Source organism: Anabrus simplex, chromosome 5 (assembly GCF_040414725.1).
Source record: "Anabrus simplex isolate iqAnaSimp1 chromosome 5, ASM4041472v1, whole genome shotgun sequence".
NCBI lineage: Eukaryota > Metazoa > Arthropoda > Insecta > Orthoptera > Tettigoniidae > Anabrus > Anabrus simplex.
In genome coordinates, this window is record NC_090269.1 from 45078278 (window position 1) to 45105018 (window position 26741).

At 40.8% G+C, this 26741-nt stretch overlaps 1 protein-coding gene across 5 annotated transcripts in view; it reads left to right on the forward strand.

The window, feature by feature from the left end:
* Nucleotides 1-26741, forward strand: part of LOC136873721 (CTD small phosphatase-like protein 2) — a 276292-nt gene that overhangs the window by 61537 nt on the left and 188014 nt on the right. For all 5 annotated transcript variants that reach the window (XM_067146864.2, XM_067146868.2, XM_068228014.1 and 2 more), the window contains exon 2: nt 25627-25710. The gene's annotated coding sequence lies outside the window, so the exon portion shown is untranslated. The remainder of the gene's footprint in view (nt 1-25626; nt 25711-26741) is intronic.

Below are 26741 nucleotides of genomic sequence, written 5' to 3' on the forward strand. Positions count from 1 at the left end.
CCTTAGCTACATATCTTTGAAATGTTGTGGTGGATAATTTTAAAAATGCTTCTTGACAGCAGCCATCTTTAATCAAGAGAGCACCGTGCTGCCGTCTTTAGGTACATACCTTTAAAATGTGGTGGCAGGCAATTCCACGTGACGGCAGCCATCTTTAATCAAAAGAGCACGGTGTTGCCCTCTATAGCTTCTTACCTTTGAAATGTGGTGGCGGCAAATTCCACGTGCCCTTGTTTGGAAACAAATCTACGTGCTTTTTTGACAGCTGTCATCCGCCATCTTTAATCGAGAGAGCACCGTGCTGCACTCTTTAACTACATACCTTTGAAATGTGGTGGCGGCAATTTGAAAAATTCTACTAGCTCTTGTTCGGAAACAAACCCACGTGCTTTTTGACAGCTACCATCCGCCATCTTTAATCAAGAGAGCACCGTGCTGCCCTCTTTATGGCACGTAGTAGCGGGCAATTTGAAAAGTTCCGTTAGCTGTCATCCGCTATCTTTAATCAAGAAAACACTGTGCTGCGCTCTTTAGCTACTTACCTTTGAAATGTGGTGGCGGAAATTTGAAAAATTCCACGTGCTCATGTTTGGAAACAAACCCACGTGCTTTTTTGACAGCTGTCATCCACCATCTTTAATCAAGAGAGCACCGTGCTACACTCTTTAGCTACATACCTTTGAAATGTGGTGGCGGCAATTTGAAAAATTTCACTTTTTCTTGTTTGGAAACAAATCCACGTGCTTTTTGACAGCTGTCATCCGCCATCTAGCATCACAAACCTCAGTGCTGCACTCTTTAGCTACTACCTTTGAAATGTGGTGCGGCAATTTGAAAAATTCCACGTGCTCTTGTTTAGTAAAAACTCACGTGCTTTTTTGACAGCTGTCATCCGCCGTCTTGCATCAGAAACCTCAGTGCTGCATTCTTTAGCTACATACCTTTGAAATATGGTGGCGGATAATTTAAACAACATTCTACAGCAGCCACGTTAATTGCACAAGACGGTGGCTATACATGACTTCTTAAGGGTGCTTACGCAAGATGGCTGCTATACATAGGTTCTTATGAGACGCCCTTGGGATGTTTGCGCAAGATAGCGGTTATACATGGCTCCTTATGAGACGCCCTAGGGATGCTTGCGCAAGATGGCGGCTGCTCGTATCAGTCGGCTTAAGGGTGCTTGCACAAGATGGCTTGAGACCCCCTAAGGATGCTTGCGCAAGATGGCGGACACAGGATGGCGGTTGTATACGACTCCTTATGAGACGCCTTAAGGTTGCTTCCGCAAGATGGCTGCTGCTCTTATCAAGAAAGCTAGCTTAGAGGCTAACGTGCCGTGCTGGTTCGATTCATTAAATTTGGGGCTTAAATGCAAAATGTTAAATATTTCGAAAACGGTGCGTCGTAGAGCAAAACGGACAAAATTGTTGTGCCTAATACGCAGGTTCGCAGTATGAGAAACATGATAGTATAAGAAAAACGTAGTCTAATGATGAGATCAACGGTTCGGTTCCTACTTAGGCCCTATGGCATTTACTCTGTTTTAGCTGGTATTGAAGCAAGTTTTTGTAACTTGATCAGGTGTAGCTATAGTAGAGAGTATAACGTGCTATGCTGTTTCGATTCCTTAAATTTGAGGCTTAAATGCAAAATGTTAAATATCTCAAAAACTGTGCATTGTAGAGCTAAACGGACAAAATGTTTCTGCTCAATACTTCGGTTCGCAGTATCAGGAACATGATAGCATAAGAAAAAAGTAGTCTAATGATGATATCAACGGTCCGATTCCTACTTAGGCCCTTTGGCATTGGCAGCTATCTAATTCTACAAGTTTGCGGCTATACATAGCTCCTTATGAGGCGGCTTAAGAGCGCTTGCACAAGATGGCTGCTGCTCTTATGAGACACCGTAGGGGTGCTTGCGCAAGGTAGCAGTGACGAGACGGTGACTATACACAGCTCCTTATGATACGGCCTAGGGGTGCTTACACAAGATGGTGGCTGCTCTGATGAAGAAAGCTAGCTTAGAGGCTACTGCGAAAGATGGCGGCTGCTGTTATGTATACGTTAGGGGGCAATTTGAAATTATACGTGCTCTCGTTTGTAAAATTCCACGTGCTATTTTTTTACAGCTCTTTAATCAACAGAGCATCGTGCAGGTATCTTTACAGCACTAAACCTTTGAAATGTGGTTGCGGCAATTTGAAAAATTCTTTTAACAGCTGTCATCTTTAAACAATGGCAGCTATACATAGGCTGTTAAGGCCTCATCATTCCCCTCCTCCGCCTCCTATGTCAAGGCATAGCTTTATCGAACAAGTTTAAACCTGCATCACGATGGCAAGAGTGTGCAGCGAAAACATCATTGTGCATGTTTAGACTTGCGAAACATAACAAGACTAGAATTAAACACTGTACTCGATGTCGTTAACCTCAACATGTGATCAGAACATTGATTGATGTGTTCAGAACACTACATAAGTGATTAAGACTAGAATCGAACACTGTACTCGATACATGTGTTTAGAACATGTTAGGCCGGGCTGAGTGGCTCAGACGGTTAAGGCGCTGGCCTTCTAACCCCGTAAAAGAACTCCTGCGGGGCTAAATTCCGGCACCTCGGCGTCTCCGAAGACCTTAAAATAGTAGTTAGTGGGACGTAAAACAAATAACATTAAATTTAGAACATGTTAGGGGATACTTTTGTTCTAAGAAGATGAGATTGAAACATAACAAGACTAGAATCGAACACTGTAATCGATGTTGTTAACTTCAACATGTTATCAGAACATTGTTTGATGTGTTCAGAGCAAAAGTACAATTTCAATGATTTGCTTACTGTAAAAAATGAGAAACACACTGTGCACATATCGCGTAGCTAACTCGCTTAATAAACGATATTGCAAAAGTACAACTTCAGTGATTTGCCTAGTGTAAAAATCGAAAACACACCGTGCACATATTGCGTAGCTACCTCGCTCAGTAAACGATATTGCAAAAGTACAACTTCAATGATTCGCCTAGTGTAAAACATCAAAAACACATTGTGCACATACAGCGTAGCCAACTTGCTCGGTAAACGATATAGCAAAAGTACAACTTCAAATGATTTACCTTCTATCATTCGTCTTGTGCGAAAATAAAAAGAAAACTGCAGAAAAACTATACTGCGTAGCCAATTCGCTCGGTAAACGATAATCTGATTTCGTTATAATGAAAAAAAACAGATTCAAACCCTGTTCTATTATCGCAAACACGGGGAGTATAATTAAACAGAACGATTGGTGCTATAAGAAATACATTGGTTACATTTAAGTCCCTAGCAGTCGAACAAATTATCGCATAAACATGAAATATTAGTCAATCTGATGGCATGTGTTACAAGCATGTAGCTCATGCGGAACGATACAACATGTGTTTGGAACAGTGCTTGATGTGTTCAGAACACTAAATAAGTGATCAAGACTAGAATAGAACACTGTTCTCCATGCAACATGTGTTTAGAACATGTCACGGGATACTTTTGTTCTAAGATCAGATTACAAAAGAAGTAATTAAGACTAGAATCGATGTCGTTAACTTCAACATGTGATTAGAACATTGATTGATGTGTTCAGAACACTAAATAAGTGATCAAGACTAGAATAGAACACTGTGCTCGATACAACATGTGTTTAGAATACATCGGGGGATGCTTTTGTTCTAAGAAGATTGGGTTACAAAAGATTTAATTAAGACTAGAATCGAACACTGTACTCGATGTCGTTTACTTCAGCATGTGATTAGAACATTGATTGATGTGTTCAGAACAAAAGGACATTTCCTCCACCTCCTCCTCCTGACTGCGTCCTCCTCCTCCTCCTCCTCCTAGGGCTAATGGGCTCCTCCACCACCTCACCACACCCTCCTCCTTCCGGAAGGAGTTAGCTGAAGTTGGTACATTTTTAACACCCTCATCGATCGCTATCAGCAAAAACGCATCTACTTTGTTAAGTGTAGCAAATTAATATTTATTGGTAAGCAATTTTGTGTTCAGAACAAGGAATGGAACCCGAGGGTCACGTCTTATCAGAATTACCTAATAAAATCCCCGAGGTGCGATGAGTTGCGTTTTTCTAACGGAAATCAGTATCTGCTCGATTGTTTTTAGTGTTTGGAACACAACTTTTCAAGAAGGCATCAGTGAGGTTAGCGATGTTCTGTTGTTGGATTTTAAATTCCGCGCTACGACATGCATAAGGTAGCAGCCTTGAGTTTTAGCGCCGTAAAGATGACAGCAGTGAGGTTAGCGATGTTCTGTTGGATTTTAAATTCTGCGCATGCTGATTGTGTCTGACAATAGCAGACGCGTAGTGGACACTTCCGTGTGGTTTCGAACCGCGCCGTGCGCTTTAACTGTCACAAACCTAAAAAAAAATATTAAAAAATCCTGGATTGGTGCCGGACCATCGGGCGTTCTGGACTGTTGGATGCCGGACAAATGGAATTCTACTGTAACATTATTCCTTATGCAGCCAGTCCTTAATTTGACTGGGTGTGAAAATGTCTCTTGTAGCGTTGGTTGGGGCGTGACTTTTGGTAGACTGATATGTGTACTAACAACTTCTGGCTCGGTGAGGAATGCATTGGGAAAGTACCTCACTCACTTCCCTAGTATGCTTTTTCAGTGATTCCTGTGTCGTCTATGACAGCTGATGGTGGAGCTGTTGAGGATCAAAGCAGCCTTTGCGCCGAATACTCAACATTCATCGCACACCCCCGCACAATTCTACACACGCACCGACCTGTTATAATAACATAACCATGCCGCTTATTTACATGTTATTTACCAACTTCCTCCTTACAGTCTGTAAATTTGCGGGGCCTAGGATCTTTATTTCGTGTGGGAAACCATTCCAGAATCAACCAGAACGACTGTAAAGCACTTAGTTATGCAGTTGAGCGGTCAAAAAGTGGAGAAATAAGGATTACTCCTGAGCGTAATCGGGGGAAACGAAAGGAGAGCGGAAATGTGAAAGGGTGGGAGTCTGACAGTATCAGTGAAGGATTTTCGAAGGAAACAGAGGTCTGTTTCTTTCATTCCATCTGATAGGGTGGAAGGTGGGGGTTAGTCGGGACTGGCTGGAAGATGAGCCTCTCCTCGTAATAACTCTCTCCACTCGATTCTGAATTCTCTCCAGTTGTTTAACCCCTTCAGATACACAACTAAGCTGTTACACACATTAATAATGTTTGTGATATTCCTGTTTATAAATGACTAGCTGATGCACCCGTGCTTCGTTACGAATTCTACATTGTATACAGAATTCGAGGTTAGATAGTGTACACGTGAGTAAGGTTGTATTAAATTGCGTAGTTCTTACCGTTACCCTAGAAGCGTGACGGGGAAGTCACCAAACCTCTTTTCATATGTGAAGACGGGGTTAGGGAATTTTCTTCATTTCAATGGTAGGCCTTCTAGCTTAATTACCATCTGCCTCTATCAAGTTGGAAAGTTTTCGTTTTAGTGGCAGACACTCACTCTCCACCTGCCTTTTTACATCATCAGAAAGGCTGTCTTAGTGGTTTTCCCAAGTGAAATCAACATAGATCTGTACAATGACGCCAGTAGGAATGTCGCGATCAATGCAATGCTATTATATGAAATACTCGTTGAAATGAAAAAAACTCCCAAGGCAAAAACTATGCCTTCTTACTCATCTGTTTAATGGGACTGCCCGATGAGTCGGAAAATCTCGATTCACTGCACTGGAGGCAAATTTTTCCTTCGCTGCTAATTTGAATTATAATTAATGTAGAATTTAATAAAAGTGAAGAGGAAGAAGCTTTTCTTAAGAAAGGCTCTTTTCAGGGTTGAATTTCGAGTTATTTAGTGAGTTATGGTGCTATAATTTGGAATAGGCCGAGTTCCTGTCATTTCCGTTAAGGTGTGCACACTGATCATTTCAATAAGCGCATCAGAGTAGGGATCGAGTACATGGAATACTATGATGAACCAGTGTGTTACGTACCAGCAGCATCAGATAATGTATGAGCCAGGGGAATGGCATGCTAAAGAAGAAAGTGATCCAACTCCCCAGCTATTTTCCGTCAATATTCAGGCAGGCTTTTATTCTCGGTACGCAGCAGTAATCCCATCTATCGGAGATGAGTGTCAGCATAGTAGACAATGAATATCACGACAAACAACGGTCAATGTAATGTTATTGTTGATAAATTGTATGAGCTTTCGATATTGTTGGCCTTCACACTTTTTCTTCCGTCTCTGAAATACCGGTCTTATTTATCATAGTCGGTACAGTAAAACTGAACAAAACATAAATGATAGAAAATTGTATTCTCTATAACCTTTGTTATGTAGTACTGTCGATAGGACCAATAACATAGGCATTTAAAAATTACATTTTAGGTTCCTTTCCCTAGACTACCGATTTTCATTAAATTCTTTTTACCCATTTTCTGGTGGCTTGGCATTGATATGGACTAGCAACAAACATACATATTCATGAATATGTATAAGACATCAAATTTAATTCTATGCAACTTTAGTTATGTAGTATTTATCGTTAGGACCACTAATAACAAATATTTAAGAATTAAATTTTAGGCCTTCCCTTAAACTACCATTTTATTCTGCATGAATAAAATGATTTATGGCCTAGACTATAGTGGCTCATTCCCCGACTTTACGTCCGACTGGTTGGCTGAATGGTCAGCGTACTGGTCTTCGGCCCGGGTTCGATTCCCGGCCGGGTCGGGGATGTTAATCGCTTCTGATTAATTCTTCTGGCTCGGGGACTGGGTATTCGTGTCCGTCCCAACACTCTCCTCTTCATATTCACACAACACAATACACTATCAACCACCACAGAAACACGATATAGTGATACAACCCTCTATATAGGGTTGGCGGCAGGAAGGGCATCCGGCCGTAAAACGGACAAATCCACATGTGCGACGCAGTTCGAACCCGCGACCCCACAAATGTAGGAAAAGTGGTAGGAAAAGAATAATAATTCCCCGACTTTACATACCGCTTTTCATTAAATTCTCTTCAGCCGTTTTCTCGTGACGCGCGTACATACAGACAGAGATTACCGAAAAGAAAAAATGCATGATTAATTTAAAAGTTCAGATCGGAGTGTCGAGGATTAGGCGCGCTGGGAAGCGGAGACCGCGAGAACAGTGCCCGCAATGACAAGCAGGCATAATCGGCTCAAAGAAGCGGCATGATTACGCCTATAGAAACTAAAGGAAACTCAACTCACCGGCTACATAGATGCTCTGGACAAATAAGTAAATGAATAAACAAATAAATCAGTCAACTAGGAAATTAAACTGAACTCACCAGTATTTGCAGACGATGCTGAAAGTTATCTCCTTTAGCTGCAATGCAATCTTCACATCTTGTAATGAGATTTCGAAACACACTTTGTAGTTCATGGACACCGATAGACCGCCCAATGTTCCTAATTTCAATTTTTAATTCTTCTGCAGTTAGAGAATTATTCTTGTAAACTTTTCCTTTAAGATTTCCCCATAAATAAAAATCACATGTGATTAAATCAAGCGAACGAGGGGGCCATAAGCCTTTACTGATCTGATCATCATCGAACATTTCGCGTGACCGTCGCATAGAGCTACGCGCCGTATGGGCCGTTGCACTATCCTGCTGGAAATAGCCGTACCTTTTCTCTTCTTCAGTCAGTTCAGCAAAAAATTGTTCCAGAATGTTGTAAATATAACGGTCAGAAGTAATCGTGTCCTGAAAAAAATATCGGACCGATAATTTGTCGGGCACTTACAGCGCACCATACACCTTCCTTCACACCGTGTAGAGGTCTCGGCTGTAAAATGTGCGAGTTGTCTGTATCCCAGATTCTATTGCTCTGTGAATTGACATATCCACTCATATGAATCCAGGCTTCGTTGCTCATAAAAATAAATTTCGGAATCACAAATCCGTCATGAAGGCTATTCATTAGCCAATAACAAAATCGTATTCTTGGATTGAAATCTGTAGGCAGTATGTTATGGACCGAAGGAGTCCGCTGAGAAATGTAACGTGCTGAAGAAGGTGAAATTCCACTTTCCTGAGCTATTCTCCGAAGCGACTTATGGTGGACTGACCTGGAGTCTTGCCTGTATATCTTCTAACCTCTCCCGTGTGAGAGCTGTTCTCCTTCGCTTCTTTTTCTTATTGATTACGGAACCAGTACTATGCCACTTGTAAACGAGCTGATGCACGTGACGTTGTGATGGTACTGTCGCACCGGGAAATTGTCTACGGAATTTTCGAAGGCACCTTTTAACTGGTTTCTTCTTGTGCAAATAACACTCGACCGAAAATATTCCTTGCTCTATAGTGTAATAACCATCGTGATAATAACCTCGTAACACGCCTTAAAAGTCCAATAGTTTCTAACGAACTGCGGGAGAGAGTGCTACATAGCTGCGCGCTGGCAATGAACACTTCTTATCTCGCCAGTGTTGACACAATCCATATAGCGCTCGCTCAGGAATTCCCACGGCATGCGAGCAGAAGTCTGCACTCTTAAATTATTCTCCCTGTACCATTCCTATTAAATTCTGAATAATGTACAGAAAAAACTCTTGAACTTCAACAAAATTTGAAACAAATGTTGTTTCCGAAAGAAAAGATTCGGACGTAATTTGTCCCAGTGTACCTCAAGGGTAACAAACTGGCTTTATTTTAGAAGAGGCAAACTACCCGTTAAATGCTGTTTTTTTTAATTATACATATTATCCATTATTAAGATCTCAGCAGTTACCTATTAGCATGCCATTCTTGGACACAGTTTCGTCCCACCACAAAGCGAAAATGGGCATTACGGACTAAACGGATATTGTTTGTGCTATTCTTTTTTCCATTACAGCACAGTTTGTAGAGCGTGTGCTGATTTCAGCTTTGTCCATGCAGTGTTCTGATGTATTAGGGGACAGTTGGCCATCACGTCTCTTTCTGGTATTTACACCCATGAATAATGATCTTTTTATGCTGGACTAATCATTGATCAATCCCCGTGCAATACTCTTTCGAAATTCTGGACAAGTCTTTGGTACTTCTGAATTTTGGCCCATGTTGTCACAAAGTTTAAACTGCGCTGAGTATGCATCGTTAATTCCAGTGTCTATGAGATTGAAGAATAGTTTGAGATAGCATTTAATTTTGGCCTTGCGGTCAACTTTGTAAGTGATCCTTAAGTAAAGCCCTACATGGATGCAGTTATCCACTGAGTCAGCAAAGTTAGTGTCATCGCATTCAAACTGCAGGGCAGTGCGGATAATTTTCTTGATAATTTCTTAATAATGATTATAATGATGTTCATTGATCTCCACACAGGTATACTATAGAAATCTCCACAAGTCAGCCTTTCGTACATTTCATGTAGTTATTTTTGTTTGTGGCGAAGCGACCGTTGACAGTAGAGAGGGGGGGGGGAGATAGTGATATATAAAGAGCCTGGTGTCTATAAAGCCTAAATCTGGCGTAAGCCTAACTGGCTCCTGCCCACAATTAGTGGAAGGAAGGAACAAATATGTCGATGGTTGTCCAAGAGGAGATCCCTCATAAACCTTTCACCCTAGGGGGGCTCTTGCCAGGTATCAGGCTTATTGTATTATGTTAACAGTGTGTCCGTTCCAGTATCTTGGGTGTAATATATTTAAATACATAGTTCAGAAAATACGGGAACATGTTTTTGAACGTATGCCATGCTCCACAAAACAATACCTCACACTCAGCTATATTGCCAACTAAACCTTTATCCTTTATCGTTGAAATATACAAAAGAACATCGATGGATTCGCGTTCATTTTCAGAACACAAACGGAAACGTCCAAATAGGGGCGAAAACAAAGTGATAACAGTCCTCCAGGATGGATTTTTATTACAGTAGGAGAGCTTCAGTATGGTGTATGTCCTCCACGAGCATTTATCACAGCTTGGCACCTACTTGGCATGCTCCGTATAAGTCGACGGAGGTCACGTTGCGGTATCAGGTCCCATTCTTCAATGAGTGCCTGTTCGAGGTCTTGGAGAGTCTGTGGTGGAACAGGACGACCACGAACACTTCTGTCAAGCCTATCCCACACAAGCTCGAATGGATTAAGGTCGGAACTCACTGCTTGCCATTCCATCTTTTGAATGTCCAGTTCTCGCAGGACAGCTCTGGTGATGCGCGCTACATGAGCCCTGGCATTGTCGTGCATGAGTACGAATCCAGGGCCAACGCCGTATGCAGCAGCCAACACATGCAGTAGCTGTATCTGGTGGATGTACCCCGCAGCGGTAAGATTACCACGGGCGACGACAAGATCCGTACGGCCATCAGTACTGATGCCACCCCACGTACAAACCATCACAGAACCTTGTCCGAATCGGTCGCCAGGCGCCTTCCCGAACAACATTTGGCATGTATTGCTCACCACGGTGTCTCCATGCACGTTGACGTCCATCACGCTTTGTCAGGGGAAATCTGGATTCGTCTATGAATAATGCAGGTCTCCATTGGCGAAGCTGCCAGTTGGCGTGGGTACGGGCAAACAGAAGGCCAGCCGCGCGATGTTGCGTTAAACGGGACTCTAGGAACAGGACGTCTGGGTCGTAAGGACACTTCTCTTAACCGGTTCCTTAGTGTCTGGTCAGACACCGTGACTCCAGTGGCCCTCCTGTGGTATTGTTGCAGTTCTCTGGCAGTTGCTGAACGACGCCGCAACGCACAGATGGTCAGATATTGGTCATCCTGTGGGTTTGTCATCCGTCCACGACCTTGTCCAACCCTCCTTGTGAACTGGCCGGTCTCATTGTAGTGATTCCATAAGCGGTGAATAACTGATGGAGAGTTATTGAGATCCACATCAACACGACGAAAAGTCCATCCTTCCTGGATCAAAGTAACGGCTCTTGCGACTTGAACCTCGTTAAGATGTCTCATGGGATGTGCTTGTTGTCGTACAACGTGCTCAAAAAACGTGTACCTCACGACACACCGCTATTCACTTTGTTTTGAGGGGTCACCTGACAGTTTAATACATGGCTACGCCTACATATGGAGTATAACTTCGATTTGACATACTCTGAGTAGCTAAGGTCTCGAGGTATGCTGTACGACCATTGGAACACCATCTACCAAATTAATATTCACATACCAGACGTTATAAAACATGTTCCCGTATGTTTTTGAACTGTGTAGTTGCAATGTCCACGGATAACCTTTGGGCATTGCGGATGGAGGAAGTGCGGATGAGGATAATGTTTTGTATATCCGCTCAGACCTGTATCCATAAGGTCTATTGCTCCCCTTGCACTTGTACTTACAAGGGAGGTCTTCCAGGTGTTACATTCCGATTCTGCTCAAATTTTGCATGCGCGTAGCTGAGTTGATATAAATGCCAAAAACAAAAACCGTACATGCCCAGTAGTGTGGTGGAGGACAGTATTGTGTGTGGGCTGCATGAATGTTGGGACGGCAGAACTACACTGCCTCCAAGCCAAGGGAACTGGCCGTTTATAATTAACTTCCTGACTGGCCGCGATTCGAACCCTGGTCCCTCTGAAACGAAGACCAGTACGCTGGACATTCAGCTGATGTACCGAAATTTATATGTCGAGTACGACGTTACAATGGTATCTAATTCCATGGTCGAGCCATAAGTCATGGCAACTATCTTTTTTCTCGCGAACAGGAGACAACACGGAGAATCTAAGGTATGTATTTGGAAATATAGGGCATGTACTTGTGGATAGTACCTGAAGACAAATTCTGACTTCAGGAGATTCTCGTAGGAAAGTGACTGAACACAGGGCATTGGTAAACATTGTTTTATTGTGGTATAGACAGCAAATACACAAGATTACGTACAAAGAACACGTCTTCACTGGTTACAGACCTTCGAAGTAATCACACAAGGTTTCCACTGTGCGTTGCCAGCGGTGGGGCATGCGCTGAATACCATTCGCTGCATGTGTATCGCTAACTTGTGACACCTCCCTCCGAAATGCTGTTATGTTGTCTTCTTTGTTAGCAAACCGTAGTCCACGTATTGGCTTCTCGACTTTGGGGATTAGATCATAGTCACAGGTCTGCATGGCATTGGCGTGCATTTTAAATTACGATCATTGGTCCTGCTTGTTGACTTCCATTTTGTGACGCTCTCACTCACACCCTGAACTTGGGGGCATGCTTAGACCCACACTGATGTTTACATACACCATCTAGTGGCAATATACGCAAGTACTCACCGTACGTTTCCAAATGCATGTCTTAGATTTTCTGTGTTTTCTCCTGTTCGCGAGAAAAGAAAACAAATAGCTGCCATGACTTATGACTCCACCTACGTACAATACTTACACAATGTTGCGGACTCATTCTACGACCACGGTGTCATTTATATTAAACTGTCACTTGTTACAAGACATTAATTAAATATAAAATTGTTATTTCTCCGAATTGCTCGGCATAATAGCTCGTTTTAAAGTACACTCGTAAATATTTATATACTGTGAGTGCTTACAGCACATAAGAACCCTGTTCCTTAATACCAATGGAGGCTAAAGTGAACTTTTGTTTCTCCCAGGTATAGTCCTCTCCGTGTAAGGACGTACCCTAAGGGTGCAACCTTACCCTTTCTCCCCTGTAATATTAAGATATTGATTTATGGTTACTTTTCTTGCTGTTGGGTCTTTTTCAGTGTCGGTAACCATACAGTTTAGGAACCCTACTTGCCGATACGACGTCTTACATTTACCGTTAGTCTGGCACGTTGGCAACGGTCAATCACTGTTCTAGCGTGAAGTGCGTGTTGCCACCGCATCGCTTTAAAGTCACTAGTGATACATTTGCGAGAATATTTAAAGCATATTTTCTTTTTCTGTGGGATTGTAAATCTATTTGGCTAATACCAGGTAAGTAGGATTGTGGCATATTCGGATAATGCATTTAATAACATAGTTTGTGTGAAATGATGAAAGTGCTCAAATACGTCAGTCTCATGTCTAGATCTACCGGTACATGAAATAACTCTTGCGGGACGAAATTTTGGCAGTAGAACTTATAACATTATTATTTTCAAATCCGCAGTGAACTTGAAAGCTGACCTAAATTCCGTTCACGGAGCTTGGCACATTAGTATTCCTATATGTTTCCTGATAAGCTTGAAGATATAACCAGCCTGCAGGCTGAAAATATGCCCAATAATCTCTCTCCTTACTGGTTACCGGTATTGAAGAGAGAAGGAAATATTCGCGCAAAAGAAAGGGAAGTCATTGGATGTCTGGAACTTTAGAAAATCACACTGCAAAGACTTATTAAATAAATTGCATCGTTTAACACGCCCCTCTTTTCAAGAATATGGTTATAGTACGCCTACTGTATATCAAAATAAAGACAGATAATTTAAGTGAGAAAGTGTGTTTATTTCCTTAATTCCTCATTGAGGAGATATTCATAATTATCTTGATTTATTTCATCTTATCTTTTATCATTTACTAGGGTAGGGAAACATTCATTATCGGTGTTTACATTGAGGTTAGTTTGTTATGGTTATGTCTGATGATTTTAATATGTAACCAGGCAGGTTGGCGGCAGTGATCAGCCATTACAAAAAAGAGAAAAGAAGAGCATCGGGCGGCGATATTTACTTTCTGGGGTATTTCCTTACGTGGCAATTACTATAACTCTGGAAAAAGAGATGAGCTTCGACTTGAAACACGTTTCAGCCAAACATAAACGCTACTCTGTTGTCATGGTAACAGAGCGTGAACACGACTTTATCCATCGCGGCTTTGGAACTTCAAGCTGGAGTCCAGAGGCAAACAGGAAATTGTAACTATACAGAAGCGGACCCTTGTACACTCTCTTCCTTTCAGGATCCCGGCCAGGCGTAATGGCTCCAAGTGAACGTAATGCGGAAGAAACATTCCGAGTTTGGACATGCTTTCAATATAAATATTTGGATTTGGACAATGGAATTAATAGTAAGAATTATGCGTGTGTGATCAACCTTTTACTCGTTTCTCTACGGGCTGGTATGAAGTGAGATGAATCACCACAGCGAGTCTTTACGACCGGTTGCAACTTAGTGTTCGAACATAGCCTATCCCTGCCCTGACCTCATGTATTGCAGACAGACATGTCATGGGGTACGGGGAAAGACGTATTCCCAGTCCCGCGTTTCCATCCAAGGAGCACGTCCCCAGTTTCCCCTCGAACTCCACGGTGGTCATTCGGGAGGGAACTTCGTGCTCGCCCTACCTCTTTGAACAGAACTTGCAGTTTTCTGGCCGGGGTCTACGGGACAGAGCTTTGTCTTGCAGAATGTGCTTTATCTCGTGGAGACCCTCTGTCCGTCCATCTTCCATCGACTTCTGGCTTTCTCGAATCGTTGTCATCGTCATCATCATTAATTCCTGGCTTTCTTTCCTCCTTTTTTTCTTCCTCGATATTCTTCTGCTTCTGGCCTTTTTCCCCATCATCACATCGTCATCTCGAACGACCCTCAATTTTCATGTTCCTTCTTGTCTCAGTTGGCATGCAGAAAATTACCACAAGGGGAAACCTAATGATTTGTGTGTGTATACTCACTATACATAGACGTTCTGGAATGCTCCCGACGGCGGTTGAAGCCTCCAGTATCCGGTCCACTGATTCACGCTGATTACATTGGCTTCACACGTGGGGTATATCCCACTTCTGACACCACTTTTGATAAAGCACACTTGTGTTCCATTGATCCAGTTTAATTTAGGATGACCCAATTATTGCGCGTGCACACACACACACACACACACACACACTTGTAAGGGAATGACACCAGTTCGCTAATTAGTGGCTATTTATTAAAGTGGAAGTCCTCACAGGTGATCTGCAGTTGGGCAGTCTTTACTTGGAACGGGCGCTCCTTCCCAAATCTTGACTGACGGGCCTCATCTTTTACTTCGGTCCGCGCACAGTTACTTCACACAGCAGCTCTTCGCAGACAAGGTTCGAACATACGAACTTTGGCTATCCCAACACACGACTGCTGTTCACGTGGCTCGATTCCAGACAATACCGAGAAATCGCACAACCCACTCATTAAAACTCGCAATCAGTGTGACTGCTTCGCATACACTGAATTACTCAACGTTACAACACTCCACAATAACAAAGCACGACGAACACTAACACTACTTTACCGAGCAAGTTGACCGTGTGGTTCGAGGCGCGTTACCGTGAGCTTGCATTCGGGAGATGGTGGTTTCGAAAACCATCGTCGGGAGGACCGCAAATGGTTTTCCGCGGTTTCCCCATTTTCACACCGATCAAATGCTGGGACTGCCATAATTAAAGCCACGGCCGCTACCTTTTTCTTCCTAGCCATTCGTCATCCCTGCGTCGCCGAGAACCTTCGATATGTCAGTGCGTCGTTAAGCCACTAGATTCCGACTCGTTGGCTGAATGGTCAGCGTACTGGTCTTCGGTTCAGTGGATCCCGGGTTCGATTCCCGGCCGGGTCGGGGATTTTAACCTTCATTGGTTAATTCCAGTGGCACGGGGACTGGGTGTTTGTGCTGTCCCCAACATCCCTGCAACTCACACACCACACTACACTATCCTCCACCACAATAACACGCAGTTACATATACATGGCAGATGCCTCCCACCCTCATCGGAGGGTCTGCTTTACAAGGGCTGCAGTCGGCTAGAAATAGCCACACGAAATTATTATAACCACTAGAGAAAAAACTTGAACTATACGACACTCAGGGATGACAATCAACACGACGACTCCCGAAGCAACAGCAACAACTGCTGCTCCCATGACTTCACCAGGACAGTCTCGCAACATTTACAGCTCAGTTCCTACTACAGTATTACTGCCTCCCATCTGGAAGCCCCGTCAGTATTTCTTGGAGGTTAGGCTGGGACCTCTAGGCTAGCCCAGCCTGAGGGCATACCACGGCCTCCCTTATTTCTGGGAATTGGGCGGCACATGATTTTTAGGTCAAAACATAAAGTTTCCAGCTTTTCATCCAACTTCGATTTTTCTGCATCAGAGATTTTAGATTCTGGACGTATGTTGCATGTTTGATATGTTCCTTTCCCATGTCTTCAGATTTTCGCTGCCAAAGGAATTAACATTCTGGAGCTGTAAAATCTCACGTGTCCTTGATGTTCTGTCGTTGTAAATTGAATTATCTCAAGAATATCCTTTTATACAAAGTAAGTGACATACCTGCTTATATAATTTGTTCATCGAATCCATTGCAGTGTCGGGCGCCAAAAGGTCTTTTTGTTTTTCTCTTGCGTAATGTGATTTGTATTTTGTATATTATATATATATATGAGGTGCGTGATTAGCTCAGTGGCTTGGCTGCTGGTTTCCAACTCAGAATTTCGAGGTTCAAATCCCGGTTGATCCTAGGTTGAGATTTTCATTTCAACAATCACATGGCAGCAGGAAAGACATCCAGTCTTACTCTTAAAACCCCGGCAAAACCAAAATGAGCCTGAGAGGATCCAGGGACCCTAGAAATAACTGGGACAAGCTGGAGAGTGCATTCCATTGAGGTTGTTCTGCGGGTATTCTTTCTGCTAGCGATTCCTCGTTGATCCCTTATACCCTTTGTGGATTATATCTTTAAGATTAGATAAACTCTGCCACTATAAATCCTGAAGGTCTCGCAAACTGAGTTCTGCATATGGCGTACCTCTTCATTGCTATCCTTTTTGACTCCGCCAGTATTCTTTTTTATTTCGTGCTTGCTCACCATGGCGTGAACTGAGCGCTGTTTACCCATCGTGTGAATCTGTATCATAGAATTTTTTAACTTCTTTCTGAACTTTTTTGGTACCTAACTTGGGGAGATATTTGCAAGGGCATACATTTCGCGAAACTCCTTACTTTCCTCGATTTTTCCCCTCTGAGTAATGTAAGTTTCATTTTTGACAGATTTCATTTCTCTTGTCTCTCTGTTTTGGCTGGGATATATATATATATATATATATTTTTTTTTTTTTCCGTGGTCTGCCAAAGCATATCTCACTTTCGATGTAGTTTCTGTCCCCGATCTCTCCTAAATAAAGTACAGGAAATTATTATTATTATTATTGAAGGCAATCTTCAGTTATATATCTGCATGAAGCCAAAATAATCAATCTTAATTTAGCCATCTTCAGTAACTCATTTGTCATTCAACAGACCTGAAATTCATTTAATGCAGTCATGTGTTGGCTGACTGTTTTTTCTTTTTATTTCTTTACGTCCCACCGACACAGATAGGACTTATGGCGATGATGGCATAGGGAAGGTCTAGGAGTGGGAAGGAAGTGGCTGTCGCCTTAATTAAGGAACAGTCCCAGCATTTTCCTGGAAAATGGGATACCACGGAAAACCATCTTCATGGCTTCCGACAGTGGGATTCAAACCCACTATCTCCCGGATGCAAGCTCACAGCTGCGCGAATCTAACCGCACGGTCAACTTGCCGGGTGGCCGACTTCTGATGAAGATACTGTAGTGTTGTGGCGCCTACGCCCATAGAGTTGCTTGCTTTTCATTATATTCTTCCATAGTGAGGGTAACAGTTTCCTTATTAGTATTTTACAATAATGATAGTTTTTCTATTAAAATCACTTGGATAGGTTAGAAACATGCATAAACAGTGAAAATGTCATGGTTAGAGGCATATTTAACAGCCTGTTGTATGGTGGCATATAATGATATTTCATGTTACAGTGTTTTTGTGGACCGCAGATAGGTGAAAGAAAGTGCGGGGTGAATGGGTCTATCTACTATATCAAAGATTAACTTAAAACTTTTAAATAAAGGTTATATTTATTTTCAAATCACAAACTTAACAAACTTTTCACTAGGTGAAATAAAAAGGTTACAGGTACAAATAGCAGATTGGAAATTACAAGTGCAGAACTTCCGGCTCCAAATTTACAAGTTTACAACATCGCAAATATTGGTTTTAGTTGGATGAGGGGAGAATCTCCCAATTCAGGAGCACTTTGCTCCAAAATTTACAAATACGGCCTTCCAGGCATCCTTCAATATTACAGTAAAATTAGCAATCTCAGAAAAGAGCTTACTTGTTCTCCAACTTCAACCAACAAGACTGCGCTCCCTATTACTTACAGCCCGCTCAAGAGAACATTACTCCAAATTTTTTTTTACAAATTTCTGGCCCCTCTAGGCCCAACCTATAATTTACAATTTTTTACACAGGGGTATCTATTACCCAAACTACGGGGCCTTCATGGAAATAACTGGTTAAATTACTGGCCCGAACACAAGATGTATGGAGGCGTACACTAGCGCTCCTAGAAAATTAAGTATAAAACCCTAATTGGGCTCACAGCCCGATGATGCGGAGCCTAATCCCAAGCTGCTGAGGTGACTAGAATGAAGGTTAATTTTATACTTTACAGAAAGGAGAAACCGTTACAAAATCGTAGTCACCTCAAGATAAATTGAAGGGGAACTTGAGAGGGTAACGCACTCTCTCTCCCCTATTAACTATTTAAGTCTTTATGAAATTTTACATTAGCCGAAAGAAGGTTTACATTTTAGAAAACAGGTAGTTACATAGTTAGAGAAATAAGAACCTTCCCCTCGTGTAAGTCTGCGGAGGTAGCTACAGAAATATAAGGCTGGTGGCCATTACCTGGGCTGTTGAACTGCTTGGCGAAGCACGAGGTGCCTCCTGTCTTAGCACACACACACACACACTCAGTAAGACGACGATTAATTAGACAAGGTAGGCGGAAAAGCTACAGTTTTTATACCCGAGGGAATGATTCAAGAGGGTTCTGGACTAAATCCGGACACACCCTCTCATTTTTATTGACAAATTCAAAAGGTACAAGAAGCCTATTATTGGTTAAAAAATAATTACAGAAAATTGGTTATTGGCCAGATTCAAAAGCTGGAGGGATGAGAATTAAGTGTTGCAAACCTTGAAATAACAAAATAAATGAAAGTTAATTTAGCTGAGAAAACATTACACAAAATTTCTCTAAATCACTAGTTCTTCCACTGTGCACTGGAGTGCATGACCACACTTTTTGTAAGGACATCTGTGGACGAAAGTTCAAACTTCTTGAAGTAAACAATCACAAAACAAACAAATCCAGTCAGTTTCTTCTTCTTCTTCTTCTTTGTTTTGTCTCATGACTGAGGCTGAAGCAATCTCAGAAAAGAGCTTAACTTGCTCTCCAACTTCAACCAACGAGACTGCGCTCCCTATTACTTACAGCCCGCTCAAGAGAATATTACACCAAAATTTTTTTACAAATTTCTGGCCCCTCTAGGCCCAACCTATTATGACTATCATAATATTCAGCCCTCTATCCAATGAACCATACTCCGCCATTCTTCCCTACCTAAAGCTTTCAATGTGGTTAGTCTGAGAGAACACTGTAGGGGGCCATTCACCATGTCAATCCATCGCGTTGGTATTCGTCCTCGTTATCTGGTTCCCTGGACTTTACCCTCAACAATCAGCTTTTGAAGACTACCATCTCGGCGCATTATATGTCCAAAGTAGCGTACAATCTGCTGAGAGACCTTACACGATGGACAAACGTTTATCTGAAGTTGGTTCTAACTTCAAAATAACACATTACTCTGTTATTTATAAGTGACATCTTCTGATTAATGTCCCAACTTCATGCAGTAGCTGTTTCACGTTTAGTATGGGAGATTTGGTTATTTTCACCATGTTGGTCCGTATTGACTTATATTCAAATTTATGTAAAAAATCTTTTCACCGCCTTGTGAATACTTTATACATTTTATTTAATTACCGTACATGTATATGTTTCGAGAGCCACCGCCAAACATTAATTGATCCTTGGACTATGGTACAATGGTATAATGTAACAAGTATATATGAATTTTGAAAATTGTTACAACAATTTCTCCTAGCTTCAGCTTTCCTATTTACTATGTCATTTGTTGCAGATTTTACTGGAATTTTCCTAAATAATGAATTCTATTAAATTAATCTCTATATGTTAATTTATGTCCTTATTTACATCTGAAAGAATAAATATTTCTTCTTGTCTAAATTTAACATTTACTTGTCATTAAGTGTAAATCCTTAAATAAATCAATTTGTAAAATAATAGATAACATCTATAAAATAGTCCTTATTGTTACAACAATTTCTCTTAGTTTAGACTTTCCTATTTTCTATGTCATTTGTTGCAGATTTTACTGGAATTTTCCTAAATAATGAAATCTATTAAATTAATCTCTATATGTTAATTTATGTCATCATTTACATCTGAAAGAATAAATATTTCTTGTCTAAATTTAACATTTACTTGTCATTTAGTGGAAATCCTTAAATAAATCAATTTGTAAAATAATAGATAACATCTATAAAATAGTCCTTATGCTAAAATCGTAAAATCATAAATAATAAATATCAATTTGTAAAATAATAATTAACATCTATAAAATTAGTAATCCTTTAAAATGTTTCTGCTCTCTTCTTTCTTCTTCAAGTCTGCTATAATTTTCTAGACCTCTCGTAAATCGGAATATCTTCTCTTAATCTCGTCCAATTCTTCATTTCATCTAATTTATCCAAAAATTAAAATGATGTGATATTGGTCTGAACCCAAACAATATGTCCTCCTTCCTTCCTTGTTGTCAATCTGCTACTCTGCTACTGGTTACGCGATGACCATGCTGGTCGCTTTCTAACCGTCAAACTCTTCAGCTCGACTGGTTGCCAAAATTTAACCTTGACCGAAGTATTCTTGTACTAGTTTGAATAAACGACCAAGAGACCACACAATTGTGTGATCATTGGATGGGTATTTCAGACTCAGTAATGATTGTTAGTCACTTGATGCAAAATTATAATTTAACGTTTGAGCGTTGGCGTTTATTCAAACTAGTACAAGAATACTTCGGTCAAGGTTAAATTTTGGCAACCAGTCGAGCTGAAGAGTTTGACGGTTAGAAAGCAACCAGCATGGTCATTGCGTAACCAGTAGCAGAGTAGCAGATTGACAACAAGGAAGGAAGGAAGGTCATATTGTTTGGGTTCAGACCAATATCACATCATTTTAATTTTTGGATAAATTAGATGGAATGAAGAATTGGGCGAGATTAAGAGAAGATATTCTGATTTACGTGAGGTCTAGAAAATTATGGCAGACTTGAACAAGAAAGAAGAGCACAGAAACATTTTAAAGCATAACTAATTTTATAGATGTTAATTATTATTTTACGAATTGATATTTATTATTATGATTTTACGATTTTAGGATAAGGACTATTTTATAGATGTTATCTATTATTTTACAAATTGATTTATTTAAGGATTTCCACTAAATGACAAGTAAACGTTAAATTTAGACAAGAAGAAATATTTATTCTTTCAGATGTAAATAAGGACATAAATTAACATATAGAGATTAATTTAATAGATTTCATTATTTAGGAAAATTCCAGTAAAATCTGTAACAATTTTCAAAATTCATATACTGTATACTTGTTATATTATACCATTGTACCATAGTCCAAGGATCAATTAATGTTTGGCACCGCTGAAGAAGAGAACGATTGCTCTCGAAACATGTACATGTACGGTAATTAAATAAAATAAAATGTATAAAGTATTTTCAAGGCGGTGAAAATATTTTTTACAGAAATTTAGTATGGGAGATAGCGTTCCTTAAGGCGCTTCTTTTAAATGTGCGGAGTTAAGGTGTACCACCCAGTACATTTCATAATTAAAGGTAACAGGCCGCATCAACTTACACAAATTCGCGTATTATAACCAAAACATTTCGGTCGTCTTTCAGGTACTCGGCGCCAGTGATCTGTCTTCATTGTAACAGAAGTAGCGATTGTAGGTGTGATGAGACCCTGTGTTATGTCTCCAGTTTCCTAAGGTTGGGATGCATTTTAAAGCCATTAAACAATATCTATAAGCACTCATTTGCGAATTAACAGAAAAGTATCGAGCTTTGCTGACCTTCAGCACTTGATTCTTTGCTAACAAGAGAATTCACTCAGACCGAGATGTACAAGTATTAACGGTCCATTGCTTTATTTCTAGACTTAAACACACATTTTCTCAACGAAGGATCTAGGCGAATAAAGAGTTGGTTAACTACAGTGATGACATGTTGCAAAGAAACTATCCGAACGAACTATAAAGCTGCTTAACAAACTGACCCAGAATTTAATGCGTGGTGATCTACATTCAACATTACGCGACCAAGAGACCACACAATTGTGTGATCATTTGATGAGTATTTCAGACTCAGTAATGATCAGGGGTCGAAAAGTACCGGGTGCCCAGTCGCCATGGCGCCTGAAAATGTTTACCTGGCTCCTGAATTTTCAAATTCGGTTTTGAAAATTTATTTTTTGAAATCCGGAGTTCCCTTACATGTACTTTCCCATTACTTTACAACGTAACAAGTCGTGTGGTGTTTCATGTTTTTTTCTGCAGCTTCTACTATGTGCAATAAACATTTTCTGTGCTTTTGGCAGAGTCTTGAATTCTGTAATTGCTCTTCATACCTTGGAACTGGACGTTTCAGTTCTGCGCGGGAGCTGCCTAGCGGTCATGGAAGATATCATTGTAACCCGTCAAACAAGTGTCCTTTCATGTGGACATATCGTAACACATCGAGTTCTATTACAGATGATCAGCTATCGGTAGCCGAGTACAAAGATCAGTCCAGAGTTGTGGAGAAATGCAGAGAACTACTACGTTAAATAATTACCGCCATCCTTCCCGTGACTAGCCGTTCCTCAGCTATTGCCGCCAAAGCAGTGCTGATAAATTCCTGTGGAATTCATTCTTTGCATTTAGAACATACGGAATGATGTGTTTATCAATTCTTGTATTTTCACCGGGCAATATTTATACTTTTAATTTAATTAGAGCATTTTGGTATTGAACAGTTTGCACTTTATAAATACGGTTGTTTTTATTCCCGTGTGTTTATGGAAAATTGGCAACGTAGCATCAGACATCGAAGCCCACGAACTCGGAAGCCATTTAACGCTGGTGTGTATTGACTGGGTGAAATGTCGTAGACACAGCCCATAAGCATCAGCTAGCAAGCAAGCAACGCTGGTGTATTTTACGTTTCTGTGCTATACTTGAGAAAATCGGCAAAATGAAACGAACAAAACCGCATAAATTGACTGATGCGAGTAACAAACAGTGCTGTGCCATACTTTTACAGATTTCTTCGTAAGTAGGGCCCGTAAATGTAACACAAAATGATATAGAAGGGAGTGAATGAGAGAAAACACTTGATGGAAGGCCGACTGTAGGAGTTCAGGACAACAATGACGAGCGTGAAATTTATGGTGTTCAAGCCAATGATAGGTCAAACATCAAGAATACGTCGAAATTTCATATTTCAGGCAAACGGAAATTTCAGCACTTTCAGCGAAGTGCGTAAAGAAAATGAATGCTAATATGTCAGTGCATATGAATGCATTGTTCATGGCATCTTATCATATTGCAAAAAATAACAGACCCTACACTGATTTTGAAGGTTTGGTTACATTGTTAAGCAAGCTGAATGTTACTGATTCAGAGAAATATGTGAATGATACACAATGCAGAGAATCGTAGCTTGAATGACTACCGTGGCTGTGCTATGAAGAAGGAATTGCGAAGTGTAAATTTTGCAGTAACTTTCCTAGTATTGCCGACAAACATTCTAAAGGTGTATCCGGATTTTCAGGACCATTTAAACTGGAAACGTTTAAAAACGAAAACTCCTATCCTCACTCGAAGTATCAGGAGGCTGAAAAAATGGCGTAACAACCCCAAAGGGCCTTGGCCTACCAAGCGATCGCTTCTCAGCCCGAAGGCTTGCAGATTATGACGTGTCGCGCGGTCAGCACGACGAATCCTCTCTCCGTTATCCTTGGCTTTCTTGACCAGGGCCGCCATCTCACCGTCAGATAGCTTCTCAATTGTAATCATGTTGGCTGAGTGGACCTCGAACCAGCCCTCAGATCCAGGTCAAAATCCCTAACCTAGCCGGGAATCGAATCCGGGGCCTCCGGGTAAGAGGCAGGCACGCTACCACGACATCGCGGGGCCGGCAGGAGGCTGAAAGTTTCATGAAAAATCCCGAATGTGCACTTTTAGCGAGGTGCGTCAAGAAAATGAATGCTAATATGTTACAGCATATGGATGCATTCATTGTTCATGGCATCTTATACTGCAAAAAAAAAAACCGGGCCCTACACTGATTTTGAAGGTTTGTTTGCATTGTTAAGCAAGTTGAATGTTACTGGTGAGAAATCAAACAGGCACATGTAGTGTAATTTTAAAAGACGCTGACCTTGAAGGTGACTGGTAGTTATTTGGGTTAGTATCTCTTAAAATATAAATTTCCATTCTTATATGGACTGAGACTATACTACTTAAGGCCACATTTCAAAAATAATACGTAGCTTGATCCTAGTCTAACCTGTGGTGTTCATAATGTATATTTGCGAAAAATGTGCTGGCTCCTGATAAAAAGGGGCTGGCTACTGAATTATTTCTATTTTCTTCTACGTCTGGTAATGATTGTTAGTCACTTGATGCAAAACTTTAATTTAACGTTTGAGCTTTGGCATTTGGTCAAAATTCATTTTCCACGAAACCATATTGAGAACAAAAGTCTGGGAAAAGAAATTTCAACATTAGTTACCAGATGGAGTAGTAATCTTTAAAAATATAAATTTTAGTGCTTGGTCAGCTGATACATAGCGCCATCCAGTCGTGATATGCTCACAAATAGTCGTTAGTATTGTCGTCCTACTTAATGATATAGATGTTGATTCCCATAGGGAATCTGAAATATTTGTCCTGAATGAGTAAATTTATAATACCAATACCCTATGGGAATCAACATCTATATCATCTGATGGCCAAGCAGGCATCAATTTTTAGTTATGAGACAAAGTCTCTTAGTGCATTGGCACTGCCGGTGGCTCCAGTTAGCCTACGCAGTGGCCTCCACGGTATGCACTAGCCAGCGTATTGGTAGGTGTGCTAGGTACCAACTGATGAGCCCACCCTGGCACACGAGGGCGAAACGCTGGCAACCAAGAATGAGTTAGCTGGAACATTTATAATGTCCAATAACGGACCATTTAAATTGGTACTACTTAATTATGGCGGTGATTGGGTTTCAAAGATGTGACAGTAAAATGCGGAGCTGGTGCTCTAAAATGAGTATATCTGGACCGCATTGTTCTCTGTGTTATAGTGTTGCAGCTGTTATTATTATCGCCTTATGACATGTAAGTTCCGAGGATCATTTATTTAAATACCACAAATTCCTCTAGTTTTTCACTTACCTAGTTGGATCTATTTTAAATATGTCAGTACTGTAGTAAGTAGCATTTCTAACGTCTGAACTCGTGCAGAAAAGTCACTCTAATCCTGATATCGAAGACGTTGTCCTACTGAGAGCTAGTAGGTATGGGAGTTACCTTAGGATTTACATCTCGACTTCAAACGATCTCTAGCTATCAGACCTCTTCTGGACCTCGTCTAGTTTTGTTTAGACTAGTCCTGCCACTTGGACTCATGTTAACACTTGTCCGTTTCTATGTATGTGCAGGGTAAGAAGTGGCTGGATCTGCAGAACACACCAGTTCGGATGATGCAGCTTCCTGATGTCTTGCTACCAGGGTAGCTGGAACTGGTGAGTGAGCTTCTAATGCCTGTAAATGCGATATAACCGCTGAACTTTGTATTCCTAGCCGCTGATAAGACATCCGTTGAACCATTTTGAAGTTTTTTTTTTAATACTGGAGTGTTGGACAGTGCTCAGATTTCAAACTCATTTATTCTTCAACATCTTGTTGCAAACATTTCAGATCATGTATGTTTCTAACTCGAGAATTGGGTATAAATGAATGTTTAATAAGAGATCAAAATTAGAACACTGCATGCGGATTAGTGAAGCATATCGATAGAGGTGAGTAATGATAGGGGAATCCGACCAGGATTCTCGATGGAAAAGGCCCAGGATCCTTCAGCAGACCATGGAATCAACGACTTGCTACTATTATCCTAATTGTGTTCGTCAGCGAACGTGATTGTTATTTGATGTTCGAAGAATTGTATTGATATTGCTGAAAATCATTCTGGAGAAATATTATTTAACTACTGTTCAACAAGTCGTTGCTGGTTTAGTTTTGATAAAGTTGCAGCTGTAATGCAATCTTATGGAAATGAATGGCTGCCTTAACAATAGGCAGTTTAATGTCCTTGTTCATTAGTTTCATGGGCCTAGGGCATCGTAGGCGACCACGTTAATTTTTCTTCCGGCTTGGCGATATTAGGACAACCGTGGTCAAGGAAGTCTTTCCTTTCCACCTCATTTCATGGCTTCTGTCTCACATATTTTTCTCCGCGTTTTCCTTCTCATTTTGATGGTTATTTTAATTGTGTTTTTGATCAGTATGTGCTGATGATCACGCGTTTTTATCTATACTAATATTATAAAGGGGAAAAATTTGTTTGTTTGTAACGAATGGGCTCAAAAACTACTGAAACGATTTTAAAAATTACTTCACCTATAGATAGCTACATTGCCAGTGAGTAACATAGACTATATTTTATTTTCAAAACAATTCCAGGTAGGGGCGCGGGGGATATAAAAATAATAGGCTAATATAGGCAAAATATTGAATTTGTCGTATAAGGACGAGACAAAGCTCAATTTAATCC